The sequence below is a fragment of the Syngnathus typhle genome, linkage group LG13, assembly GCF_033458585.1.
Source record: "Syngnathus typhle isolate RoL2023-S1 ecotype Sweden linkage group LG13, RoL_Styp_1.0, whole genome shotgun sequence".
Taxonomy (NCBI): domain Eukaryota; kingdom Metazoa; phylum Chordata; class Actinopteri; order Syngnathiformes; family Syngnathidae; genus Syngnathus; species Syngnathus typhle.
This window is the reverse complement of record NC_083750.1, coordinates 8832914-8847164: the sequence shown is the minus strand read 5'-3', so window position 1 is coordinate 8847164 and position 14251 is coordinate 8832914. Positions and strand designations below refer to the sequence as shown.

The following is a 14251-nucleotide window of genomic DNA, read 5'->3' as shown; positions in this document are numbered from 1 at the left end:
GCGTGGCTCCCAATTGTTCTTTCTCAACATAAAGAAAACGAAAAGCTTTTGGCTAGGTCAGCTCTGTCCAAAAAATGAAATGGGAATCACACCCACCCCTCCAAAAAAAATAAGAAAAATAACCACCAACCTGTCACATTCAAACAGAACACCCTCCCCTTATGGCGATTGGACACGCCGATCTAAAATTAAAAGCCTCTCTTCCCTTTTCAACAAAAATAACCTGCTTTTATCTGCGTTCCTTTGGTTATCTCCCCCCCCACTTCCCTCCCACAAGCTGTCTCTCCTCACCCATCCTGTCTTCTCTTTTCAGCGGGGACCAGGAGGAGAGTTTTTGCTTTAATTGCTAAACTACTTTTCACACAGAGACATACTTCAAAACACCCACAGCCTCCCATTGTCAGGCTGCACACAAGTCTCCCTGTCACGCCCGCCCATGTTCTGCAAGCGACGATTCTTGACTCCACGATCAAAGCGGAAAGTCATTTTGATCAATGGTAGCGAATTCATTAAAAGAGAAGAAGCTATTCTTGGATGATGACAAGATGGTGCACAACTTTGATGACGGAGGTAATGTGTAATTAATAATTTCATCGCGGCAGTTGGAGAATCCCCAAAACTCAGAGGACTAGAAGCCACACCAAAAAAAAAAAAAAAAAAAAGGAGCAGAATGTGAGCGGCTGATACAGTGACACGTTTGGCACAGTTTCACATTAGCATATTCTGCTCCCCTCCGTGTGTGTGTGTGTCGTTACATGAACCTTTTATTGTCAAAAACATTTCAAATACATACCAAGCACTCAAATTGCACTAATATGTAATTATCAATTAAGGTCGCAACGTGTGGGTGTGATTCGTTTATTGTAGCTATTAGCTTGTCTACAATATGATGAGACGACAATGATGATTCGACGTGAGAAAAAAAAAAAACTAGCAGCGGTGAAAAGTCTGGGTTGAATGACTAAGTAGGTGACTCGAACATGACGACTGATATTTTCGTCGTGGTCCCTAAACGTTTTTACAGTACGAATCTTCGAGACAATTTTGAGAGACTATTAAAAAGTCACTGAATGTCGTGGTTAAAATTTGCGCATGTTTTTTTTCTTTATGTGAGTTGGGGTACCAAATGCATGGCCTGTGCTGTAATTTAGCTAAGTCCAGCCACAAAGTGTTGGTTGGCAGCAACCGGAGGAGGAGGAGAAAATGGGCCAGTGTGTCTGCCTGCTCAGAGGTTCTCCCAAAGGGCTGGCCACGGGAATCTGGCACCATCTTAATTGGTCAGTGGGCCAGACTTTACTTTGATTTAGTATTTAGGAGCAGCTGTCCTTTAAATTCCCAAAACACGCTCTGGATTGGATAATTTTGTGCCCATGTGGCTTGAAAAAATACTTGAGCCTGTCTTGAGAATGACGAGTCATCTCTTCTTCGGACTCCTGGGCAACATTGAACAGTATGAAAAAAAAAAAGGATGTCCACAAAAACAGTTGAAATGATTCGATCGTGATGACTGTGGAACTTGAAAGTCCCGAAAGAACAACACTTGAGAATTTAATTTCTGGGGTGGGTGAACTTGCCTGCCTGCTCTAAGCAGTGAGTCACACTAACTCTCACAGCATCAAAAGATTAACTCCGGCTGTGGATTTTAGTCTTTATTTTCTGAGGCGTCATTGCAAACTCAAACAAAATATGCATGTCGCCTGCAAACGTAACGAACTTCATCAAATTCGCCCCTTAGAGGATTCGGAATCTAACTGGAATTGCGCAACATTAGTAGAAGCAGCAGAACTGGGGATGTTTGTTTCTATGCAGAATACAATTTGTTGCAGCACAAATATACTTTTATGCTTGGGAGAGAATCTGCAGTAGAAAGACTTGTGCAGAGCAGTTTCCATAACAACCTGCAAAAAAAAAAAAATCTCCCCCATCGAGGTTTAATAGTCTGCTCCAATCTGTTCTCTATCGATAAACTTTTACATAACACACATCTGCAACCTCTTCTAAATACAGTCACATTGCGTGTGTGTGTGTGTATCCGTGCAATGAAGGACAGGAAGAGCCAATTAGTGTCCATCTTTCTGCTGCAGTCATTTAGGCCCAAGCGAAGGTTCAGTTGAGTCAGTAACCAGCACTATGTTGCGTAAAACAGACTATCCTGGTGAGTACCTAGATGTTTGCTTATTGGGCAATATTTTATTATGATAAGCATTTATGAGAGTAAAATATTTTCTCTACATGTCCTTGGGCTAAATGCTAGCTGAATTGTGCTCGGTGTGTGACTACTAAATCTTGAAGGTGGGAAACTACAGTATTCAATAAAGAACTTATAAAATACCATCAATAGTCAGATTTTTTTTCCACTTCATTAGTCATTTATATATATTTCACACTGTTTTTGTTTGTAAAACTATGGTTATTCTCCATAAAATATATACTTTTGTTCGTGGGTTTCAGTGTCCGGAACGAATTAGTTGGATATACATTGTTTCCATGGGGTAAGGTTGCTTTGGATTTTGTATGATTCGGTTTCAGAACCAAAAAAACAAGGTTCCACCATAATGAATGTGTCCTGCAGACTGACAATAAATAATTTATTCCATTTACTATCATAAAAAAAAAAAAAAAAAATTCCCGTCCAGTGCATCTGCAACCCAGCAGCTCCTCACACAAAGACAGATCAATACTCATTACGGGAAAATTGGATAAAAGCGCGCTGCTATTGTCTCATTATACGGTAACACTGGGCAAGTGTCAGGCAGCTTGACTGTGAAGGGAGGAGAGACTGAAGCTGGGATGAGAGAAGCCAAAAAATAGATAGATTCGCCATCCAGACATGACAGTAATCACGCCGTTATCTCTTACGTGTTCGATTGAAGTTTGCAATTAGCACGTCTGATTGGCGGCAACGTTGAATCCTGGCTCAACTCTGCAAGTCGGCCCAGTTTTCACTTGATTGTTCGAGCTGCCAATCCGCCAGTTCAATATTGCCGTTGATTGTCACAACTCCCGCGGTGTCACTTACACCTAGCGCAAGCGGCTGTTAGCCGGCGCAAAGATTTTACACACACAAATGGAGATGTGCAGGCCAGGAAGATTGCATCCAATTAGCCTCAGTGCGGAGTGAGCAATCCGCCGGAGTCTGCCCTTGTCCTTGGCTGCAGTGCAGCAGATGGTGACAGAGGGGGTGAGGAAAGACTCCATTACGGCTTTGTAAAAAATGCACCATCATTGTGACTAGTTGGCAGAGCTGCCGTCAAATAAAGTTGATCCTGAATACTGAAGTCGATTGAGGTCAGGGCTCTCAAGTTCTCTCATACCAATCTCATCCAAGCATGCCTTAATGGACCTTTGCTTTTGTGAACTGGAATGCACTTTCCTAAATTGCTCTCAAGAGGTCAGGAGCATCGAATTGTCCAAAATGGATTGGTGAAATGACGAACACATTGAGTGGGAGCTGACTCAAATAGATGGTGCTGTACAGTCTGGGATATTATCTGGCTTTTTTCAAGTGCACATCAAGCATAAGTGATGCAGACAGCAATTTTTTTTTTTTCTGGTCAAACACTTTGACATCAAACTCACATGCAAGTCAGACTGACTGTTTTGCCAATCCCACAATTTTCAGTTCTTGAGACAGACTAACAAATTGTGTTGTAGTGGATATTGCAACACAAATGGTGGTGCAACACAGGTAGAGGCTTCTCACAAATTTGGATCGACAGAGGAGCATTTAGAGTACTGGAGTTGGAACTGCGGGTTCGCCGGACTCTTCGCTCCGCCCCTCCCTCCCTCCCTCCTTCGTGGCGCTTTGTTATCTTTTGACCGTTCCTAGATTGAAGGCAACCGAAAAAGAACTTTTATCTCCGTGTGCTGTTATTTGAAGCACTCGTGAAGAACTTGGTGGAATAACCTTCACTAAACGCGATGCAGTTCCACAAAACAAAACGTCACGTATGATCGAGTCCTCATCTCGGCAAACATGGCGGCTAAAAAAAAAAAAGGAAACTTTCCCTCCTTAAACACCTCCCGTCTGCATTAAGAAGACAGGACATGCTGCACTGTCACCTAGTTTCCATGGTAACCCGTTACTATGGAAACAGGGCCTGGAAGAGACTCGGGAGCGGGCTGTTTGGAGAAGAGCAGGGAGGCGAGCATGGCGTGTAAAAATGGAAACCGTGGAATCTCGCTTTGGCTCTCGGGCATATCGAGCGGCAATGCACCTTTTATGACCGATAGGGATGATACTCTTTGTTGTCGCGTGTGTGCAGAAAAAGTGGACGAGGTCCCTGAACGTTTCGGGAGGGAGTCGACACATTGGCGTGCGTCGGGTTCGTCTGGTGGCAATGTGCAGCAAACATTACATAACTACCACCAAGGCACCAAAGCAAACTTTGAGATGTGTGTGTGTGTGTGTTAAGTCAAAGATTTGAACTTGATTCTTTTTTTCTTTGCTTTTCTACAAAACATTAGATCAGTTTGAACGGGAGAAAAATCCTAGTTTATGACTAATCCATGATTAGTGAAAATCAAAATATAGAGAGACATCTAAACCAATCAAAAGTTAAGTCAAGTATTCCTTGGCAGTTTAATGTACCGTATTTTCCGGACTATAAGGCGCACCGGACTATACCTCCAATGAACGGCCCATTTTAAAACTTTGTTCTTATATAAGGCGCACTGGACTATAAGGCGCACTGTAGGCTTTCGAGAAAATTGTAGGTTTTTAGGTGCGCCTTATAGTCCGGAAAATACGGTAATCTAATTATAATACTCTTAATAATCTTAATGTCATTGTACTCTACGACAAATTTGGCTTCACATTTTAGAAATACGTTTTTTTTTTTCATAGAAGAACGCGGCCATAAAAGTGACATCATCTTCTAATGCCAAAATGTCAGCCAGGACGTAATGGGAACAGAACGTGACTTTTAGAACTAATAACGACTTGAGGTGCCATCAAGTCACTTCTGAGTGAACACTTAAAAGCCAAGTGTTTTTAATCGCCAAACTTGACACCTTTTTTTTTTGGACTTCATCTTCATAGTATTTACATTAAGCATATTTTGTTTGTGTGTGTGTCCGTGTGTGTGAAGTGTGCGCCCGCCTGCCAACGCCTGCTGCTGACAGCTGCTACTCTGCTGGAAGGTGTCACTTAAATAAATAGCGAGAAGGAGCTGTCGAGCCCTTCGATGCCGCCTGACCCAATGAAATCGACAAATGGCAAGGCCTTACTCCATTACCACGTCATCCCTAATTATTTTGATTCGATTTCTTTATATTGATACCCTAGAAGCGGTTTTCCCCCCATATTTACGTTCTTCCTCAAAACGTCAGCCGACTGTTTAATTGCTGGAGTCTTTGACATCTGTTATGATTTTTTTATTTATATTAGTCTTGTCCTCGTATGCTCGCGAGAAGCTTGTTTGTTTTTGATGCATGTGAAGCCCCGGTGGGGGGGGCGGGGGGGCAGATGTTTCGCAGTGGAATCCCTGCACATCTGGCCGCGTGCTTTCTCGACCCGAGCGAGAGGAATGTGTGACAAGAGAGATGGGTAAAGATTATAGCGGAGGGGTTGACAGAAGATGATGGATTTACCCTCGATGAAGATAGAAATGATGGGAATACGAACGGCACGCTGAGTTTGTTGACGTCCGGAGTCGGAAGGTCATTTTGGTCGCTTGGTATGAATTTGGCTTTATGTCGTCTGGATCTTTGCCAATATTAACGTCGGCAATTTTTGACAATTTTCACTGGACTGATAACCTTGTTGGATCATTTCAGAAGAATAGCACAAATGACAAACCCAGTGTAAAATCAAAAACAAGAATTCAAATTTGGCCTTCACAACATCATCAAACATTCATTATACGAGGGGAGGGGGGGGGTAAATCCAGCTGTTATTTCAGAGTGATGTTTTTCATTAAATTGGATGAGGGAGTTTTCCATGCAACCTAATGCTGCAGCTCTACTGGTGAGTAATCACACTTCAACAGAAGGCTGCTTGTGTGCTTGTATGTTGATCTTTTAATGTACAATGCGCAACACAATGGCTTGGTTGTTTTGTTCTAAATTAAAAAAAAATAAAAAATCTCAGACCAGCCGGCTGAGTTATTTATTTCACTTGTTTTTTTGGTTTGAAGCTCATCGCCCAAATGCCAACACACTAATACACAATCTTTCTATATTGTAATCTCTGTAAAAATATTTTATTGCATGTGTTGACCCATCAGTTCCTATTTTATCTAAAATTATCTGAGAAACGTTTGTAGCTGAAATTCTGAAATTCTGCCTTACAACAAAAATAAACTCCGCATTAAAAATTAAAAAATAAAAATTCAGCAGATTATTCTTTTTAAATTTTCTCTTGGTCATGAATTAGAATTCTAACATATAAAGTATTGTAAAATTATCAAATATTTTGCCTGTACTTCATAGCTTTACCGTTTATTAATAGTTGGCCGATTCATGTTGGAATTTCATCCCGCCAAAATATCAGAATAGGCGTCAGTTTAAAAAAGTAAAAAATGAAGAATGAGAATTGTACATAATTATGCAAAAATAACATATATAGACAACACTGCAGCAATATTTTTCACAGTGAGCTCAAGTCACTATTTGTCCATGTGTCCCAAAAACTAATATTACACAGATTAGTTCCCTCCAATAATCTCTTCACTTAAGCGTGCAAAGTGACCCAAACAGTAGTGGCGGGCGAGCGGGCAGCAAGTGTGCTGTAAACGTGAGTGCATCAAGTGTGCACTAATGCATTATAGCACGGAGTCCACATTTATGAGCTCGGGTTTAACGCAGCTACATTTGACGACCCATTTCAGCGGGCACGTTATATCCCGCCGGACGCGCTTTGCCGCTTCAAACGGTGTGTGTTTTCTGAAGGTGTTGAGTACGTGCACAGAAAATAAAATGGAGGCATTGTGTCTGGCTGAAGAGGGCTTCCCTGATCACAACTGGGATGAACCATCGTGCTGGATTAACAAGCCCGAGAGCAGAAGGTGAAACGTGATCAAAAGATTAACGCTGCATGTATTTAGCTTTTTCTTTGTCTTTTTGTAGGCAGCGGGGCGACATTTGACCAGTTCCATTGTTTAATCCAACTTGAATTTTTCCAAGGTTCCTATTATATTGCCATTTCAATTTTCCCATAAAGCGAAGTGAGAGATTTGTTTCTAAATGCATTATACGATATGTTTAAAGTGGTTTTCAACATTGCACTTTTTCCTATTTTGTGGGCTTGACTCAGGCATCAATTGTCACAATTTGGATTCCGTTGTTTACACGTGGGCATTTTAAAAATGAAAACTATTTTAAGAAGTGTAAATCCAATTTATGAGCCGGCATGCAAATACAAATATATAAAAAGATACCGTGCCAGCATGAAGTTATTGCTCATGCGGCCTTTCATCGACCCCCCCCTATTTGGATGTGCACACATGCGCAGAGCTCAAGTGCAATAATCCACGCTCTCGCTGCCTCACGTGTGCTCTACTGCTCTACTTTCCCCTCGCTAGAGCTGTGGGTAGGAGGGAGGGCTGCTTGGGCCAACTCCCACCCACACCATCTCTGTCATCTACACACACACACACACTGAAGCACGCTCCCACAGTTCCATACACACATCCAAGCTGGAGATGCGCAGTGTGTGTATGAGCAAACGCACATGTAGGGGAAAGAAAAAAAAACGACTGATGTAAAAATAGGCTTTTGCTGTTAATATTAATTACGCTTTAAGTGACTCACAGACTGCACTCTAAGGGATGCTGGATTGTTCCCATCTTCTTTTTCCCTCCATATACAGCATCAAATTAGTATTGAAATGCATAAACAATGTATGTGAAACAAACAATAAAAAGATCCACGGGCATACTTGTGGAAAATAGTGTGGTCTAAAAGCATATGGAATAGTATTATTATTTATATATATATTATATATTAGATTAAATTATTGTAAATCACTGCAAGATACATTTAGAAGATAATGCAAGGCAAATGTGTGAAACTAGACAAAAAGAGAATTAAGTGGATTGAGGTAATCCACTTTATCCGAGTACAAAAGGTTCAAACAGCAATGAAACAGGGGCAGCTTGTCTATGTACTTGGAGCGTTGGGAAAATGAAAAATATACGAGGTGTGGCAGAAAAGCTCGAGGACCGCTGTCACATGACGCAAACCCCAGTTCGTAAATTGCCAGCACTTAACGTAAATGAGATTCATGAATTTAAATATTGAAATTGTTTTTTTTGTTTTTTTTTTATTCCTGTTTGTTCTTTCAAATCTCCTTAAATTATGCATACTGGAAATTGTGGAACAAACACAGGAAAATCTTATAATATAAATAATAATATATAATAATGTCAGTCTTGTCTCTTTTTTTACTAAAAGTCACGTGCGGAATTCAAAGGGACGATGAGACGTTCTGGAAAAATCCGTTCCTTGGATTTAATTACCTGTATGTAGCCTTCATAGATTAGTGTTAGCCCAGAGGTCACTTAAGCTTTGTTTCACACTGTTAACGGTTAAATCTGTGACTGGAGAACACGGCAAGGCTTTTACTGAGATTGTAATGACAAGCATCGGGTCAAAAAGGGAAGGATCCCTCAGAGGTGGCATCAGAAAATGGTTGAAGCATTTTATCGAAACATAGTGTGACTTGTGTGATAGAAATGTTCCCCTGGGCCCAGGTCCAAGCTTCCGAGTCGTGTCCACAGAACAAGCAGGAGACAAGCAATCAATGTCAGTGAACGACTTTCCCTCGCTCTCTCTCTCCGCATAAGATGATGTCATAACACCTTGTGGGTGAAAACACTGTACTTAACAAGACAAAAGTGACCCTTGACAAAAGAATTGGCTTATATTATATAAGTACGGTATAAGCTACAAAACAAACAGACTCGTTTCTAGACTAGTAAAAACTGTTCCGATGTTTTAAAAAGATGATTTTTAAATGTAAAGACAATTTGTCGTTTTAGATTTTGATGCACAATATGTCTCCGCGGGGCGCATTAAATGATGTGGCGGGCCGTATCTGGCCCCCGGGCCTCGAGTTTGACACGGGTGAATTAAAGCTTCCTCTCTAAGCTGCATGCACGATTTTAAAGCACCCCCACAAAAAAACAAAAGTTAGCAATTAAAAGTGTTGATGATATCCGATGATAGTTTCCATAGCAACAGCTAGAGTGAGTCACAGTAAAGCTAGTGAGATACATTTCGGGTCTACCATCACCTCTAACGTGAGCTTCTATTTGCTAAATGCAAGTTTGTAGGCACGGTTTGTCCTTGACAAGGTTTTAGCTGAGGAAAGTGCGGACTGTTTTTCTTATCTCTTCTACGTAGATGCAAATCTGGCAATGGTGCTTCTGTTAGCAAAAAAAAAAAGTTAAAAGCAGGTTTTTAAATGAAAGCCAGCTCCCACTTAACTTGCATCTCACGTGGACGAGCCGCTCATTAGGCTGCTGTCTCCTTCGTTTTCTGCGCCGTCACGCTTTTGCTCTTTCCTCATCCCCTTCTTTTTTTTCTGTTGAGACTCCCTCCTTTTTCTTTCTAACTCCATCCACCACTCAGGGAGTTTCCACCCCCCCTCCCTCCTCCCACTTATCTCCTATCTGTGTCAGTACCACTTATTAAAGCAGGTGAGAGAAGACAAAAGGTGGGAACGAGGAGTTGGGGGAAAAAGGGTGTGAAGATGGAGAGAAGCCGCAAAAAGCCTTCGTCACGTCAAATTCTCCCATCTGTCATCCAAACACACTGATGCTCCATCCGCACCAAACATGCGACGGCCGTGACCCATGTGACCCCACTCATGATTGTTGTTTACTTCCTAGATCAATCAAAGATTTGAATGTTCTCCTGTAATAAAACGATTCTTTCTATTTTGCACTGCTGCTTTGACCGCGTACTTGAGGCAGCAAAATGCAAGTGAACTTTCAACGTTCAAACTAACACAGCCACCACGAGTGTGATGCCGGTATTTCCCTGTTATTGTGCCAAGGTCAAGCGTGGAAACGCGGTGGTGGTTGTCGCAGTGATTAGCGGCGCTCGACGTTACGCGAGTCATCCGAGTGGATGTGAAGTGCCACTAACGGTGATTTGGTGCCGAGAGCCACTTAGGCATCAAATCTATCACTGTGCTGCTCTGACTTTCCACTACATACATATATATATATATAGGAGGAAATATTTAAAAAATGGAATAGCATGATCTAAAGGGTTTTGATGAAATGCATCGTGTTAGACCTGCTCGACAAAAATACATTTTCTTTCATAAACAAAAAATATTTACAACTGCAGTAATATGAGGCATTTCAAGCAATGGATAAAGACAAATGTGAGTACAGTGATCCCTCGCTACTTTGCGTTTGGTTCATCGCGGCTTCACTACATTGCGGATTTTTTTTCCAAATCAAAAAACATTTCAAAGTCAAAATAAAACTTTTAAATTGAGGAAATGTGTCTAACCTTTAGGACAATGTAGTATTGCTCCAAATGTTTGTTTACATTCCTTCAGAAGTCTGTTTTTGCGCGTTAGCACGATCGCGAATGAGCATCTTTCCGCTAACTCGTTAGCCTGCCCAGTACTTCTTGTTGGTGACCGTACTTTGCGGATTTCACTTATCGCGGGTGGTTTTTGGAACCAATTATCCGCGATAAACGAGGGATTACTGTATTCTTCCATTGTTTGTCTATCTGTTTTGCTGCACCATTTGTAGTCAAATACCCATGGAGGAGTGGATTACTATGTTTGGTCGTTGACATTTCGTTGTATGATATAAAATCAATCTAAGTGGTGATTTGTTTTGTTTTTGCGGAACAAAATTTGATCAATACCTCAGTTGGCGCTTTGTGAATGAAAAAGGTGGTCTGAGGGGATGTTTTCTCCTCCACCATGTTGGCATCCAATGGTGATGATGGAGCAGGAGTCAGTGTTGTACTTGTCACTACTCAAACTGCTGTTCCAACAACCTGCGGATAAAAAGATGATTTCAAATGCCGCATATGTTTCTCCATGTGGTGTGATCAAAATAGCGGCGGGCGCGTGATGAAAGCGACAACTCGCAGGCACAAGCTGCTTGATAGGTGTCATGAGGTTTGGAGAGACCTTGCAAAGCAAGGAAGAAGCTTTGCACATTTAAAATCAGATGAGTCACAGAAAGTGGAGGAAGGAGAGGACAAGAGGGAGTAGGAGGAGGAGGAGGAAGAAAAGGTTGATGAGCAAGAGGAGGATGACATACAAATGCTAAAAATGATTTGGGATGTTTTCCTATTCTATTATTTTTCTCCAACTTCTCCCTGTATTGTGATAGGAATGCTATTATTGGCAAAATATTGTCATCATATCCTCAAATGTGAATTACTCTGACTGCTGTGAACATATTTTATTTTAGATGCAAGAGACAGGTTGTGAGACAGGTGAAGGTGTCACATCTTCCGGTATTGGCAGCTCAGCTGGAAACGTGCGGCTGTGCTTGTTATCACTTTGATATTTGTAGTGTACGTGAGCTCGAGATGACAATAACGGGACTTTGAATTTGATTCATGTTCATTCTGAGCACATCCACATCCTGATTTTAAGCGGGTGTGCACACTTCTGCAACCACGTTATCTCGGTTCTGTTTTGAACTTGCCCTCAATAATATTTTTTTCCAATCGAGTCATCTTAATGGTGAAAAAAAAAAAAAGTTTAGAAATGACTTTCAGTTTTCTACCGAACGAAAACCTGCCATTTGAACAGGGGTGTGTAAACTTTTTATATCCTGCACAATATTGAACAGGCAACTTGAAATAATATGCAACATCATCTAATCGATTCAACTAATGAAGCCATCAATGGGAGTTTGGGTATTTGCAATCCTCCCGGACCACCTCGGAACTCCACAAATTGTTTCCAAAGAGATAATGCCAGCTGTGTTTTTCATTTTTTTTATTTTTTCTTAATCCCTGTGCTCTACAGAGAGGAGCAGAAATCACATGGCTCGTTCAAGCAGCTTGTCACGACAATTTTGGCTGCCCATTCACTACCATTGACGACTATAGACGTCAAAATCCATTTTAAGGACACTGCATATGTGGTTGTAATTTACAGGAATACAAAGATCCATTTGATCCTACCACTCAACTGTAAGATATTGAAATTTGCATATCATTAAAGCAACTTCCCCAGTGTATGTAAAATGCGCACGTAAAACTTTCGCCTCTCAGATGCGAGAATGGAAGCTCTGCTCTCCCCGTAGGCCAAGAGTGCATCATAACCGGATTACCTTGAGTGGCATCGAGGGAGACTAAAGTTAGAGGTGTCATATCACCGTTGGAGCACGCATCCCTGTGAAGGGATGGAAAATGTGAAGTTATATCACTCACCACTTTGGCAACCACTGTGTTTGCTAATGTTAGCTGCTAGCTGTTGTAAAGCCTTTGAATTCAATCAATGTCCCTTTGGTGTTTCTTGCAATATGAGAATCATGTTTGATGAGCTATCAAAAGCAGCAGCTCGAAAGTCCATCTATGGTCAGTAGGCGGGTGGGGAACCCCTGCGAGCAAGCCAGCAGTGTGAAATATCAAAGCTGCTATCTCGAAAGTCAGCCAAGGCAGCCGCAGTGGAAACTCCATGATGTCAGAGGCACACTGGGTATTTATGTCTGTCCAAGATTGGTTTAGGTACGGGAAGAAGAGAAGCCACGAGGGCTGATGAAAGATGATGTTGTCATGCAGCAACGTTGCAAAGTGTGGTGGGCCTTCCCTCTGCTACGTGCAACCCCTTTGTATAATACAAAGAATGCAATTGTCGTCAACTCTTTGCTGCATATCAGAGCACCGGCATATCCAGCGACCCTGTAAAATTGTAAATTAAATATTCAAATATTAATTAAAAAAATATGATTAATTTTATGTTTTAATTATTATTGTATTCATTATTATTTTATTATATAAATATTTATATTAAATTGTAAAGTGGTGCATGACGCTAATGTGTCATTTCCACTCCTTGCATTTTGACTATTAGTACACGAGAAGCAGGTATGCAAGTTTATCGCACACGGAATAATTACATGGGCCCTGTGCCTGAGTGTGAGTCAGCGGACACAAGGTTGTGTGTGTGTGTGTGTGTGTGTGTCTTTGAGAGTGCTTTTGGAAGGACTCCATTGTATGAAACACCCTCTGTGTATACCCCAAGCTTCCCTTGGATCCAAACAGGGGCTTAATAAATGCCAATGAGAAAAAAGCTATAGTTGTCTTTTTCCACCAGCAATAAAAACTATTTGAAAGCCTGCCATATTTGGATTTATGCCTCCATGACTGGCAAATTGTGAACTACTCAAAGTCGATCATATGATGCACTTCTCTAATTTATGTTTGCAATTCCTATTTGGGTGCTATTTATATTTCTGCAGATGGGTAAGCATCACTGAAGTTAAACACGAAGCTGTTGTCCTCACCAAGGTCAAAGCGCTGCTTGAGAGGAAGGTGGGGAGTGGGGGGGGGGTGAAGATTGCCTCCCAAAACATTATTGTAAAGCTGTCAGGCAAAGTGGGTAAGCTTTTGAGCGGTGAGAGCGGGAAGCAAAAGTGCGTGTGCAATGAAGAAGGTGGCCACATTTTTTATGTGCATCGTCATACAGCTGTCATAGCTACTTCCACTTCCATGGCATCCATTTTTTTTTTTCGATATTCCACCTTAGTTTCAGCGAAGCTCCTGAATCTCCCTATTTAATTTTCCCCTGAGTCATCCAGGGAATTATTTCCATCCCTAAAACCTGTTCAGGTCACCCAATCAGGAAGAGATACAATGCCCTTTTTTTTTTTTTTTTTAAACACAGTTGTGTCAACAGCTTCCTCTTTGTCTCACGGTCATATTCATGTCATTTTTTCCATCTGTCTTTTTCCAACAAAGGCTGTGAGTCAAACTCATGCTTTTGTGTTTTCATCTGACAGTCAATCAATGGAGCAGCAGCCCAGCAAGGGCATGAGTCAGCAAGAAACTGATTGTATCAACGTGTCCTTCATTTAATCTGTGATTAATCCGCGCCACCTCCCAGAAAGTGCTTATATAATTTCGAAATATAGCCTTCTCGCTTCAATGACAGACTATATGAGGACACACAGTGTAACACACTTGAAATACATAAAAGCTTCAAATACAGCCAATTAAAGCAAATTTGCAAGCAGTTTTGCTATAAACCAGAGAATATATCAAAATATCTTAGTAGGATGCTACACTTGCCCTCGACGCTTGTGACTCAAATAAG

General features: G+C 41.3%; 1 protein-coding gene across 4 annotated transcripts in view; it reads right to left on the bottom strand.

Moving 5' to 3' along the window:
* Positions 1-14251, bottom strand: part of LOC133165618 (dehydrogenase/reductase SDR family member 12-like) — a 38041-nt gene that overhangs the window by 15871 nt on the left and 7919 nt on the right. For all 4 annotated transcript variants that reach the window (XM_061295412.1, XM_061295415.1, XM_061295414.1 and 1 more), the window contains exon 3: positions 10837-10971. The gene's annotated coding sequence lies outside the window, so the exon portion shown is untranslated. The remainder of the gene's footprint in view (positions 1-10836; positions 10972-14251) is intronic.